Consider the following 13,140-nt stretch of genomic DNA (forward strand, 5'->3'; position numbering starts at 1 on the left):
TATGTATGTGTGTGTGTATACACAGAAATTCATGAAAACAGACACAGACATACATTTATTCTTATATGCTTACACATATGTACATATCCAGGCACACATATGTGCATTTACTATGTATACTAGCTATCATATATCTGTGTGGGTACAGAGAGCCGATAGTCATAGCATATATGCACGTGTATATACATAGACATGCACAAAAACAGACACATGCACACATTTGTAAACAAACATTGTACATACGTGCATGCGCGTACAGTGCATGCACACACCAGCATACACACACTGTCATTTTAATATATTATAGGTAGTAACTATTGCATGTGTGTGCGCGCACACATATTATCACTTCAAGGTTTGTAAATCTATAAATACGCATTATCTCATTTGATACTCATAACAGCCCTGTGAGCAAGATGCAGTTATTCCCACTTGACAGATGAAGAAAATCAAGTTTAGAGAAATTGAATAACTTGGCCATGGTTATAATGCTATCAAATATTGGAGGCAGGATTTGAACCCAGACTCTTCTGACTCAAGCCCACTTTTCTTTCTCTAAATACAAGTAGTCTCTGCCCTCCCAATCTCTTCCTCTTTCCCACCCATCCACCAGCCTTCAGATGGACTGTTCTCTGAAAGTGTGTTTGTAAATTGGTCGTTTAGAACTTAGAATTCATTTTCCCATTTAAAAAAAACCCAACCAACCAATGGTGGCCGTCTTCACATAGTGGTCAACAAACAGCTGTTTAAGTTCTGGGGTAGCTGGACTGGAGTGATAATTAATGCCCTGAGCTTGAGTTTGGGGTGTTTATATTGAATCAAAGGTTTAGAGCTAGAAGAAACCTTCGAGGTCATCGAAGGGGAAGCCAGACCCCTCCCATTTTCTGGGTGAGGAAACCAGAATCCAGGGAGTTTAAATGATTTGCCCAGGATCACACAGGTAGGACATATAAGAGGTGGGATTTGAGTCCTGGTCCTCTGACTCCAAGGTGGTGAATGTAAGATAGAGCATCGGGCCTGGGGTCAGAAAAACTTATCTTCCTGAGTTCAAATCTAGCCCTAGCCACTTAATAGCTGGGTGTCCCTGGGCAAGTCATTTAACCCTGTTTACCTCAGTTTCCTCATCTGTAAAATGTGCTAGAGGAGGAAATGGCAAACCATTTTAGGGTATTTGCCAAGAAAGCCCCAAATGGGGTCACAAAGAGACATGACTGAAAAACCACTGAACCTCTGATTCTAAGTCCAGGCTTTTCCCCAGTGTACCACCTGGGCTCTCACTGAATGTCAGGGCTCAGATTTGAACCCAGATTTCCTGTCAGCTCTTTCTACTAGATTCCAGAGAAACCCTGTAATACAGATAAATGAGGAAGGAGAGGAAGAGAAACCATTTCTTCCTCTTTCGTTCATCAGTGGGGTTTGTAATTTGGGGACTTTGTATATATCACTTTTAATCTCAGGTAAGAAGAGCTCTCAGAATGTCAGGGTTGGGAGGGCCCCTCATAGGCCATCTAATCTAAAACATACCTGAATAAGAAAACTCTACAATATCCCCTATAATTCTGTGTCCAGCCTTTGCTTGAAGACCTGTATCAGTTAGGGGGAAACTCGTACCTCCGGGGGTAGTGGTTCCACTTTTGGGCACCTCTAATTGTTAGGAGGTTTTTTTCCTGACATCAATCCCAAATTTGCCTGTTTTTGTCTTTCACACATCATTCTTGTTCTGTCATCTTTGGTCAAACAGAACCTGGGTCTAGTTCCTTTTTCCACATGAAAGCCCTTCAGATACTTAAATTTAACTGTTATGTCCAACCTGAATCTTCTTTTCTCCAAACTAAACATCCCTGGGGCTGTCAGACATCCTCTGGATGCTTTCCTGCTTATTAATAGCCGTATTAAAACTGTGATGCCCACATCTTCCTCTGGCTCCCAACACACATAAAGGATGACTTTTTTTCCCCCGGCACTTTATTGCAATCTTTGACTTATTCTGGGCATTCCACATTTTGGATTATTCCTCTGAGTCCACATTTGACTGTTTTGTGTTCATCATCAGGACATTTTACTCTTACTTCCTCCTCTTCTACATACATGTCATTTAAAAATCTTGTTTACTCGATCCATCCAGAAGCATTTATTCAACACCTGTTGTGTGCCAAGTATTATGCTAGCATATGAAGGCAGAAATGAAACAGGAAGGTACTTACATTCTCTCAGGAGAGACACATTTAAGTATATAGAAAATATATGTGAAACAGAGTTAGAAGCTGGGGGAGAGGGATGAGGAAAGGGCTCAGGTGGAAGGTAGTGTTTAAGCTGAGCTTTGAAGCATTCTAAGAAACAAAGATAAAGAAGACGTGTTCCAGGCGTGAGTGACAGAGTTGGGAGATGGAGTGCAGAGTAGGAGAAACAGTAGGAATGCCAATTTGACTAGATTCATGAGAGCATGAAGAGTAGTGACCTATAGGAATCTGGTAGTAAAGGCCTGTAACCTCAAAACAGGAGAGTTTGCATTTGTTTCTGGAAGTCACAGGGAACCTCTGGAGTTTACGGAAAGAGGAGTGACGTGGTCAGATCTGTGTGTTAGACGTTTTACTTTGGAACTAATCCAACCGTTTTGGAGAGCAATCTGGGATTATGCCCAAAGGGTTATTAAACTGCCTATGCCTCTTGACCCAACAATACTAGGTCTGTTTCCAAAGGCGATTAGGGAAAAAGGAAAGGAACCTCTATATGTTCTAAAATACTTATAGCAGCTCTCTTTGTGGTGGGATGACCGTCAGTTGGGGAATAGCTAAACAGGTTGTGGTATGTGATTATGATGGGAGAACTACTGAGCAGTAAGAAATGGTGAGCTTCATCATCTTTGAAAAACATGCATAGATTCGCACCAAATAATGAAAAGCAAAATGCGCAGAACCAAGAGAATGTTGTGTCCGGTAACAGCAATATTGTCTTGAGAACAACTTGGAGCAAATGTCATTTTGGCTATTATAAATATCCAAATTAACTACAAAGGACCTATGAAGCAAGGCGCTATCCACATCCAGAGAATGAACCGATAAAGAGAAATACGTATAGAAAGATTTTATACATATATGTGTATAAACGCACATATTTGTGTCCAACGATGGCCCTCTCTAGGGCAGGGTGGGGGGAGGGGAAAAAAAAGAAAAACCCGAAATTTACATGGTAACTATTATATATTTAAAAAGAATAGCAACTTGTACATAATAGATTTGCAGTTTTATGCGCAATCATCTTTTTTTATTTGGCAGCTGCTCAGAGGGTAGATTGGAGGAAGGGGGAGCGATGAGGGAGGGGCCAGGTAAAGGGGCTGTTGGAATAGTCCGGGAGAGGGGGGGGTCTCAATTAGCAATGGTGGCTGTGTGAATGGAGAGAAGGGGACTGAGGTGAGAGATGAGTCATCTGAATAGAGATGATCATTGAATCCACGAGGGCCAAGGAGGTCATCAAATGAAAGAGCCTTGGAATAAAGCCTCGGACAACACCCATAGTTAGGGGGCATGAGGATGATGATCCAACAAAGGCGACTGAGAAGGATTGGCCAGAGAGGAGGAGAACCGAGGGAGTGTGTCACAATAACTCAGAAGAGAAGAGTATATTGAAGGGAAGTGAGTGGCTGTCAAATACTGTCTAAAAGAATGAAGACCATCAGATGTGTCAATTAAGAGATCACTGGTAACTTGGGAAAGAACAGCTTCTCTTGAGTAATGAGGTCAAAAACCAATTTGCAAGAAGTTAGGAAATGGGTAAAATGAGAGAAAGTGTAGATAATGAGCATAGATAGCTTTTTGTGAGTTTAGCCTGGAAAGGAAAGATTTGGGACAAGATTTTGAAGGGATGAGGGAGGTTTTTTTTGTTTTTGTTTTTGTTTTTTTTAAGGATGGAGGAGGTATCAGGGGAAGCAGAGTGTTTCTGAATATAACATTATCCCAGTTGGTTGAGACTTTAAAAAAACTTGAGGCTCTTTGCTCCCATTATCACCTCCCTTCTCCCCCCACCCTTACACTCTGCCAGCTTCTAGTTTTTTTTTTTTTATTAACATGCTATTAACATAAATCCCGATTTTGAGAACAGTGCCATCTCTACAAGCAGCAATGGAATTTAGAATGGGTTTCTTAGTTTTGATACTATAGCAATAATATACTGAGTAGAGATTCATTTATTTTCTATGTAGTTTTTATACTGACCATTTGCAGTTTTCCATAAACTTTAATAGACATTTAAGCGTAATTTAAAATACCCTTTTCCAAATCCTACCTTTTTCTTGATTTTTAAAAACATGGAGTAGGAGGCAGGAAAGAGGGAATGAGCCAGTCGCTAGAGAGAGATTGAAGATGGCGGTGGGGGTGGACATAATTGTGGGGACAGTTGGCTGGAGGATAGGAGAGGGGTTAGGATCTAGTAGTATACAAGTAGAGATGCTGGGCTGGGTGAAGAGAAGGGCCACCTCTTCATCAAAAACTGTAAAAGAGGAGAGAATGGAAGATATTAGATGGCTGATGGGCAGCTGTACTCTCTTGGGCAGCCAAACTAGTCCCTGGACAGCTTCCTCTTTTCATCATGCTCAGAATTATTTGTGTTTGAGGACCTTATGAGCTGGCTTCCCCTGAAGAGTCTTTTCCTTCCTGTTCTTTTTCAAAATTATTTGAAGTTTGCTATTTCTAAAGTCTCTTGTACATATCAGATCAAGCCTGGAATTCCCCCCCTTTTTTTTAATTATGCAATTTAAGGTATTGTGTTCACTTTCTTTTAAGGCTTCTATAATTTTACCTTCGTAACTCGATTCTTCTTATTCGTCAAAATCTGATCTCAAATAGCAATTCTCTGGGTTGCTTTTTCTATCTTCCTGAAATTAATAGTATGGCAAGTTCAGAATATATGTTATATATTATTTTTATATAATATATAAACAGTGCATATTATATATTATATAATGTTATATTATCTATCTTATATAATATTATATATTATTCTTTTAGGAAAAAATAAGTCTCTAGTAGATTACCTCCTTAAATGAATTCTGTTGCTCTCTAGATCTTTCTTTTGCCTGTAAACAATTTTTTTGCCTTAGTTTATATTTACTCGTGTTACATGCCTTATCCTGTCTATTAGTCCTGGAGGGGAGACACGGGGTCATTTTTCATCCTCATGTTGTCAGCATTAGGACAGCTAGTTGGCATGGTAGAGAGTGTGCTGGGCCTGCAGTCGGGAAGACATCTTCCTGAGTTCAAATCCGACCTCAGATACTTACTTAGCTGGGTGACCCTGGGTGAGTCACTTAACCCGGTTTGGCTCAGTTTCCTCTCCTCCGTCAAATGAGCTGGAGAAGAATGGGAAACCACTCCAGTATCTTTGCCAAGAAAACCCCAAATGGGGTCACGTAGAATTGGTCATGACTGAAAAAGTGGTTGAGCAACACAGTCCTTAGCATTGTGTGCAGTTGAAACATCTCCCTCCTGACTTACTTTAGCAAGTTGTTGAGCCTGAAAAATAGGAAATAGATAAAAGTAAGGATATTGTCTTCGATTATGACCGTTTCTTCGAGAAGTTTACCCAGTGTAAAACAGTTGGCACAACGAAAGGACCCAAGTAACTTAGACGTGGCCTCCACCAATGTACGTGACAATGGAAGGCAACACAACCTTGGAGTATAAGCTTGCTGGCAAAATGTTTCAGAGGAAGATGATGGGAAATTAAGGATGGTATCGCTTCACAAAATAGCCAAAAGCAATAGCAGGGAAAGTGAGCTAACAGGAACTTTGGTAGGAAATTTGGCTAAAGCTCGTCATTCTGAGGGGCTCTGATAGAGCACTGGCCCTGGAGTCAGGAGGAGTTGAATTCAAAGGTGGCCTTTGACATTTACTAGCTCTGTGACCCTGGGCAAGTCACTTCACCCTTTTTGCCTCAGTTTCCTCATCTGTAAAATGAGCTGAAGAAGGAAACGGCAAACCACTCCAGTATCTTTTCCAAGAAAATCCCAAATGGGGTCACAGTTGGACATGACTGAAACAACTCGACAACACAGTCATTCCGATCGCCTTTAGAGGTAAAGCTGGAAGGACAGTGAATGGACTCCATATAGTCTGCATTTGCCTTCATTTCTGTATCAATCTCCTATGATCATCAAGGATAGTACTTTTCAGTATTTACACCTCAATAGGAAAGATACTTAAGAAGATGAAGTCAGAGTGCTGCAGGCATGGCATAATATAACAGAGAACTAGATTCCTTGGAATCAGGAAGACCTCCTCAGTTCTTGCCTTTGATACAGACTGGCTGTCTGACTTCAGGCAAATCACGTACCCCAAGAGTCTCTAAATTGCAGATCAGTTTTCAATCTGGACTGATAAAGGAAATTTCCTTTCACAAAGTTCTTTGAACAAATAAAATCATAGGTCCTATGCAAAAAAGAAAAAAAAGGACAGTTAAAAAAAAGGTTAAGTTGGGAGGATTGACTGCCCCCACCAAATACCTACAGAAGAAATCTTTGCTGGAAGTGCCAAATTATATAGATGCTTATTTTAAAGAAAATGAAAATTTTATTTTCAGAATCACAGTCTCCTTCCATCCTTTCTCCTTCCCCCCTCCAATTGAGAAAGCAGGAAAAACAAAATTCCTGTTATAAATACGTATAGTCGAGCAAAACAAATTTAATTATTACTTTTAAAGATATCTGATAGGAGAGAAGATTCCAAAAGAATGGAAAAGATCATGGGTAGTATCATCACATATGCAAAAAGCAGTTAATGTAATATAGCATAATATAATATAATATAATATAATATAATATAATATAATATAATATAATATAATATAATATAGTAACTACTATAACTACTAGTATAACTACAGTAACTAGTAGCCTCTATGCTTTCTCATCTCCATAAAATCTTTATAAGAATATATAAAGCGTGTCCCAAAAGTCTTAGTGCAGTTTTATGTTATTTAAGGTTTATTATGCAAACTTTAAAAATATATTTGATGAAAAACATGAAAGAAGGCCTTTCTCAGGTGACTTTTTTCTAAAGGAGACTGTGTCCTCCAAGTCACAAATTGAGAGGTATAGAGAATATGAGATCTTATTTTGTGTGTTTGTTAATAATAAATAAAACATCTGATTCAACTCTCCTGTATTATTGGGACCACAGCATTTGTTGGAAAGAACTTCAGAGTTCACATAGTCCAAACTTTTTGTAGTGTTGTGGACTCCTTTGGCAATCTGGGAAAGCTTTTCGGTGAAAGTAAAGGCGGTATTTTTCTTCCTGTCTAAATTCATGGGCCACCTGAAATCTGTCCACAGATCTTTTGAACATCTGTGGGCCCCAGGTTAAGAATCACTAATCTCATTCATCTCATGCTTATGAAGGCATTCCCTTTGTAACTTCTCTGAGAAGTCATCAATCTGGCCTTCATCTGAAGGCTTCCAGGAAAGGTCAATATCCTTTTACTTCCTGGGAAGTTTATTCTGTTGTTGGACAGTGTTAATTGTTAGAAAGTTTTTCTTTTCATCCCACTGAAATCTGCCTTTCTACGAATACCACCCATTGTTCTTCACTGTTCTCTGGAGCCACCGGCTTTTAGTCTTCCACATAAGACTCTTATCATGTGCCAATTATAATGACACATGCTTGTAATCCTGTCTAGGGAGGCTGAGGTTGGTAGATTGCTTGAATTTGGCAATTCTAATCTATAATAGGACTTGTCCAGCCTGAACAAGATAGTCTTTAAAAAATGAAAAAGAATCCTATCGTGTTTTCTTCTAAGCAGTTCTTAAAGTATGGTTTGGAGATCTTTGGGGGTCCTCAAAATCCTTTCTGGGGTTTGGTGAAGTCAAAACTATTTTCATGATAATACTAAGATGTCTTAATTTCCAATACTGTAAATATCAATAGAGGTAACTCATAGACAAAAGCTCTTTGGAGGATGCCCCTAATAATTTTTAAGAGACCAAAAAACTTGAGAACCACCACTCTAAATCTTCTCCAATCTGAACCTGTCCAATTCTTTGAAATAATTCTCGTATTATGGTGTGTTCTTCAGTTCACAATAGCTATTCCAGGTAGGGTCTGAGTACAATGGCCCTATGGACAACTAGAGAGCGCCAGGAAGTCAGGAAGACCTGAGTTCATATTGGGCTTCAGATACTTACTAGTCATATGACCCTGGGCAAGTCACAATGGCCCTATGAACAACTAGAGAGCTCCACGCAGTCAGGAAGACCTGAGTTCATATTCGTCTTCAGATACTTCAGACCCTGGGCAAGTCACTTCGCTCTCTTTGCCTCAGTTTCCTCATCCTTGAAATGAGCCAGAGAAGGAAATGACAGATCAATCCAGTATCTTTGCCAAGAGAGTCAGAGAATTGGACAGGATTGAAAAACATCCGATGAATAATAATGACAAAGAGGGGGCCTGTCACCTCCCTCCTTCTGAATGCTCTATCTGTCTTACTGAATATTAGATCACTTTATATCTGATTTGATCTTGCATTCCACTAAAATCTCTACATTTTCCCCTCACATAAACTGTTATCCAGCCCTGTCTCTTGAATTTATGCCATTTGTTTTTTGAACCACATATTAAAGGATTTATATTTCACCAGATCCATTGATTTGGTTCATCGTGCTAGCGTGTCAATATCTTTTTTGGCTCCTGAATCTTCTTCTGTGTTACATATCCTGTCTTAGAGGCAGCTAGGTCATTCAGTAGATAGAGCACTGGGCCTGGAGTAAGGAAGATTTGAGTTCAAATGTAGTCTCAGACACTAACTAACTGTTTGATCCTGGGTAAGTAGCTTTACCTTTGCTTTAGTTTCCTTAACTATAAAATGGAAATAATCTAGCACCTCCCAACATTGTTGTGAAGATTAAATGAGATAATACTATTAAAGTCCTTCGCACAGTGCCTGGGACATAGTAGGTATTTAATAAATGTTCCTTCCTTCCTTCCTCCCTTCCTCCTTCCCTCCCTCCCTCCCTCTCTTCCTTCCTTCCTTCATGCAATCTGAAAATCTAAGAAAGTCATCTATTCCTTTATCCAAGTCTAGTAAGAATTTCTGGCTATCTATTAGGAAACTAGAGTCTATCCAGCAAAGAGCAGTTTACCATCTGCTCTGCTATTGACCACCAGAAAGAGTGACCTTTAGGACCTGTTCTCCAGGGACCAAACTCCTCCACTCTGGATAACAGTTTACGTGGGGGAAAATGTGGAGATTTTAGTGGAATGCAAGATCAATAATCAAATCTAAAGCAATCTAATATTCAGTAAGAGAGATAGAGCATTCAGAAGGAGGGAGGTGGCAGTTCGCTTTGGCACTTGGCCCTGGGACTTGGCTCTCCTGGTGGTGGGACGAATCAATAAAACTCATGTAACCCACTGTATGTAGCCAGCCCAGACCATGTTTTACATTCCATTTAGTCATCTACCAAGAACTCAGGATCTACTCAAGGAGCGTCTTACCCTTTGCCTTGCTTGTACTTCTTGTACTTCTTCCACTCCACCCAGCCCTCCTTCTGGCCTCTTGTTCTGTGGGCATGGCAGTTAACTAACCGACCTATGACTCCATTTACAATCCCTGTGATTTTCCAGAGGAAAACTCCCTTCTCTAGCTTCTACTTCCCTAAATGTGTTGTATCCCTCTATTACGATGTATGCTCCTTATAGTCGGGGACTTTTGTATTTGTTTCTCCAGTGCCCAGCATAGTACCATGGTAGGTACAAGTTCTTATTCATTCATTCATGGATAGCCTAAGATCAAGGATAAATCCCTACCAGAACTTTCCTTCCCAGTTGACCTTAGCCTGTTAATGGTTCCTTTTTGGCTCCAGTCATTCAACTTAACTGTATTATTGTCTGTCCATATTTTTCATAATCATGGTACCGAAGACGTTTTCAAATGTTTTGCTGAAATCCAGGCATACTAGGTCTATGGCATTCCATTTATCAGTTGACCTATTGACTCTGCCAAAGATGGAAATCCGGATAGTCTGGCCTGGCTTGTTTTTGTTGGAGTCCAGTGGCTCTTAGTGATCACCTGTTTCCTTTCTAAATGCTCACAAATCAACCTTTTAATGATATATTCTAGAATTTTTCCAGGAATCAATCAAGCTAATCACCTTGGAATCCATTTTTTGAAAATTGGTTTTATATTTGCTGATCTAAAAACTTATAGTATAACTTATAAAAGATGGTTGACAGTAGCTCATAATCATATTTGCCAGTTGGGCATTGTTCATCCAACTTTAATGGTGCTTAATAAATATTTTGTATTTGATGAGTATAGGTAAGTATTCTCTTAACATCTCTCATATCTTGGGTTTGAAATCTCCCAGAGTTGTTTCTGCCCTGTTCTTTCCAGTCTGAACATTATTCTCTTTGTTAGAGAAAATCGAAGTAAATTAAAAGTTGAGTAACCTTTGTGTTGCCTGTTTTTATTGGTGTGTTCATCCCTAGCTTCCTTTTGAGGTCTAAATAGCTAAAAAAATATACAGGTTTTTTTTGACTTAAGTATTCATCACCAGCCTCACATCATTGTGTGATCTAATACTCCTAATAGTTATTCTATAACCTTGGTTTGTATTCATTCTTAGTTATGCTCTAGTGAAGTCAGCAAGCATTTATTAAACATCTGCTGTGTTTTTGGGCATTGTGCTAATCTCTGGGGATACAAAGGAAGGCAAGATCAGTCCCTGCTCTCAAGGAGTTCATAGCGGAATGAGGAATGAGGAATGAGGAAAACAACATGCAAACAACTGTGTACGAACAAGATCTCAGAGGGAAAGCATTATAATTGAATTCATGGAAGCTGGTGAAGTCAGCAAATGAAACAGTGTATAGGGAGACAGAGGGCCCATGACAAAGCCTTAGGGGATACCCACAGCTGACAGGCCCAACCTGGGTGGAGATCCAGGAGAGGAGACTGAGGAGCAGCCAGATAGATAGGGGGAAAACCAGGAGGGAGCAGCATCCCAAAAACCTAGAGAGAAGAGAGAGGTTGAAGAGAAGTCAAGGATGAGGATTGAGAAAAAGCCATTGTTCCCATCTTCTGTGTGTTTTAAAAATCTTAATTGGTCAGTGAGTTTCCTTTAGATAGTTCTTCCTTTTTCTTCTTCATTCTTTTTATCTTATGTTTGTATTAGAATTTTATTCTTGAAAGTTTTCCATCTTTGGGCCATCTTTGCCTGTAGGATTTTAGGCCATAAGATCTTCCTTACGCTTCTTCCTTTGAACTCTTTTGAAATCGACTCTCCCCAAATCTCTGCTGCATTTCCTTTCTCTGTCTCTCTTCCCCTCCCTCTTCCTCTCCCTCTTCCTTTTTCCCCCTCCGCCTCTCTTTCCTCCTCCCTAGTTTAAAAGATAAGCATTACAAAGTGAGATGGTCTCTTCCTCCCAAGGTTCCCGTATTTTCCACTTTAGCTACTAACGTCTTGTTTGTGAAGATGAGATCGAGAGTTGAAGTTCCCCTCGTCGGGTTCTCCCGCCTTTGAAAGAATGAAATGGTCTTCAAAGCAAAATGAGAATTTGTCAGCTTCTCTGCTTTCAACAGAGTCTGAACTCCAGCATAGCTGAAGTGCCCCATCTCGGCTACATTATGCTTCTGAATCAGGTTTGTGATTGCCACGCTGAACAACTTGTCTCTTTCCAAGCCGTCTTCCTCCTTGCTTTTCCTTCTCCTTCTGCTGAATCTCGCTCAGATGTTCTGTGCCTTGCTTTTTCACTCAGGTTTGTGGATTTCCTTGTAAGAACTTACCTTCTGTATTATGGTACTTTTTGGATTGTCCCTTTTATCTAGTCTTTTCCTTCTATATAATCAGGAATGCTTTTATTTTTATCCCATCAAGCTTCAGTCTTTTTTTTTTTTTTTTGCAAGGAGGGGAAGGCAGGGCAATTGGTTAAGTGACTTGCCCAAGGTCACACTGCTAGTAAGTGTGTCTGAGTCTCAGTCTTTGAGGTCAAATTTGCCTCCTTGAGTTAGAGTTAATAATTTAATTTATCTTTTACTCATATTTTGTGAGATTGTATATGGACAACTGAGGCTACCCTTAGATTTTATTGATGGTTCTTTTATTAGATATTGTCTCCTGAGAATTGGTAGTCTTCTTTATTGTACTTGGTGCTTTTTGTTGTTTATCCATCATTCTTCAAAAGGACCAATGATGTCACGAGGGTGATGAGGTCTTGACTTGCACATGAATTGGATTTAAGTGAGGCAGAGGTGTCCATGCAAAGTCATCAGCCTCATCTCTTCTCCAGAGTCATCAAAGTCCAGTGGCAAGATTTGTCTTTGGGTCAAGACTACTGGTGTTGGCCCAGTGGATGTTGGCAGCGGGTGACCTTAGCATTTCTAAATTAAGGTCTTTACTAGGTCTCAGTTTGTCATGCCCACTGAATGCCTGAGGGCTGGGTAAGAGTTGAGACAAAAGATGGCTCAGTTTACTATCACAGAGATTTTTGTAGCATCTGGTTTAACAGATGTATGTGGGCAGTTTTCTCCTTTTCCCTCCATTAAGCCCTCATAATCAGATTTGCAAGACTCCAGGAAAATGCATTTTTATTTTCCCTCATTAGATGCATTTTTAAGAGTGCTTTCTGTGCCTATGTTAAGAGTACATAAGATGCCACAGTAGAATCCACAACAGAGATGACTTTAACTGTTTTCTGAGAAAGATTTTCATCAGTGGCATGATGGGTGATATCAGTCTAAGTAGGACAGGATTACCTTTCATACAGCAAAATTCTCTAGATGTTCCTTTTTATGAGTGACATTATATTGGTGACACTGAGCCCTAGAACACTATGGAACCTTCTAAAAACTTCACAGTCACTGAAAAGAGAATGGCTTCATTGGAAAATTAGGAGTTAGAAAATTGTGATGGTAGTTATACAGTCTCCCGATGTGTTTCCATGTATTGTATAAAATATTCAAAATCCATTGATTTATTAGTATGGTAATGTTGTGCTTTTGAAAGAACTTTCATGTCATTTATATAATTTTACCAGATGAGAGAAACAAGTAGGAGGTTATCAGTATTTTAGAGAAGCAGGAAATCAGCCATAAGGTAGGACTCTTGTCTCTATCCAGTGCTTTTTCCAACATAGCACGTTCCATATTCTCTTT

The 13,140-nt window shown here is 39.7% G+C and overlaps 1 protein-coding gene across 2 annotated transcripts in view; it reads left to right on the top strand.

Moving 5' to 3' along the window:
* Nucleotides 1-13,140, top strand: part of CLCN4 (chloride voltage-gated channel 4) — a 100,714-nt gene that overhangs the window by 11,159 nt on the left and 76,415 nt on the right. The window contains exon 1 of one of the 2 annotated variants that reach the window (XM_036743157.1): nucleotides 11,417-11,628. The exons of the other annotated variant lie outside the window; for it this stretch is intronic. The gene's annotated coding sequence lies outside the window, so the exon portion shown is untranslated. Of the gene's footprint in view, nucleotides 1-11,416; nucleotides 11,629-13,140 lie in introns of those variants that run through there. 2 annotated transcript variants of the gene reach the window in all.

This window comes from Trichosurus vulpecula, chromosome 2 (genome assembly GCF_011100635.1).
Source record: "Trichosurus vulpecula isolate mTriVul1 chromosome 2, mTriVul1.pri, whole genome shotgun sequence".
Lineage (NCBI taxonomy): Eukaryota > Metazoa > Chordata > Mammalia > Diprotodontia > Phalangeridae > Trichosurus > Trichosurus vulpecula.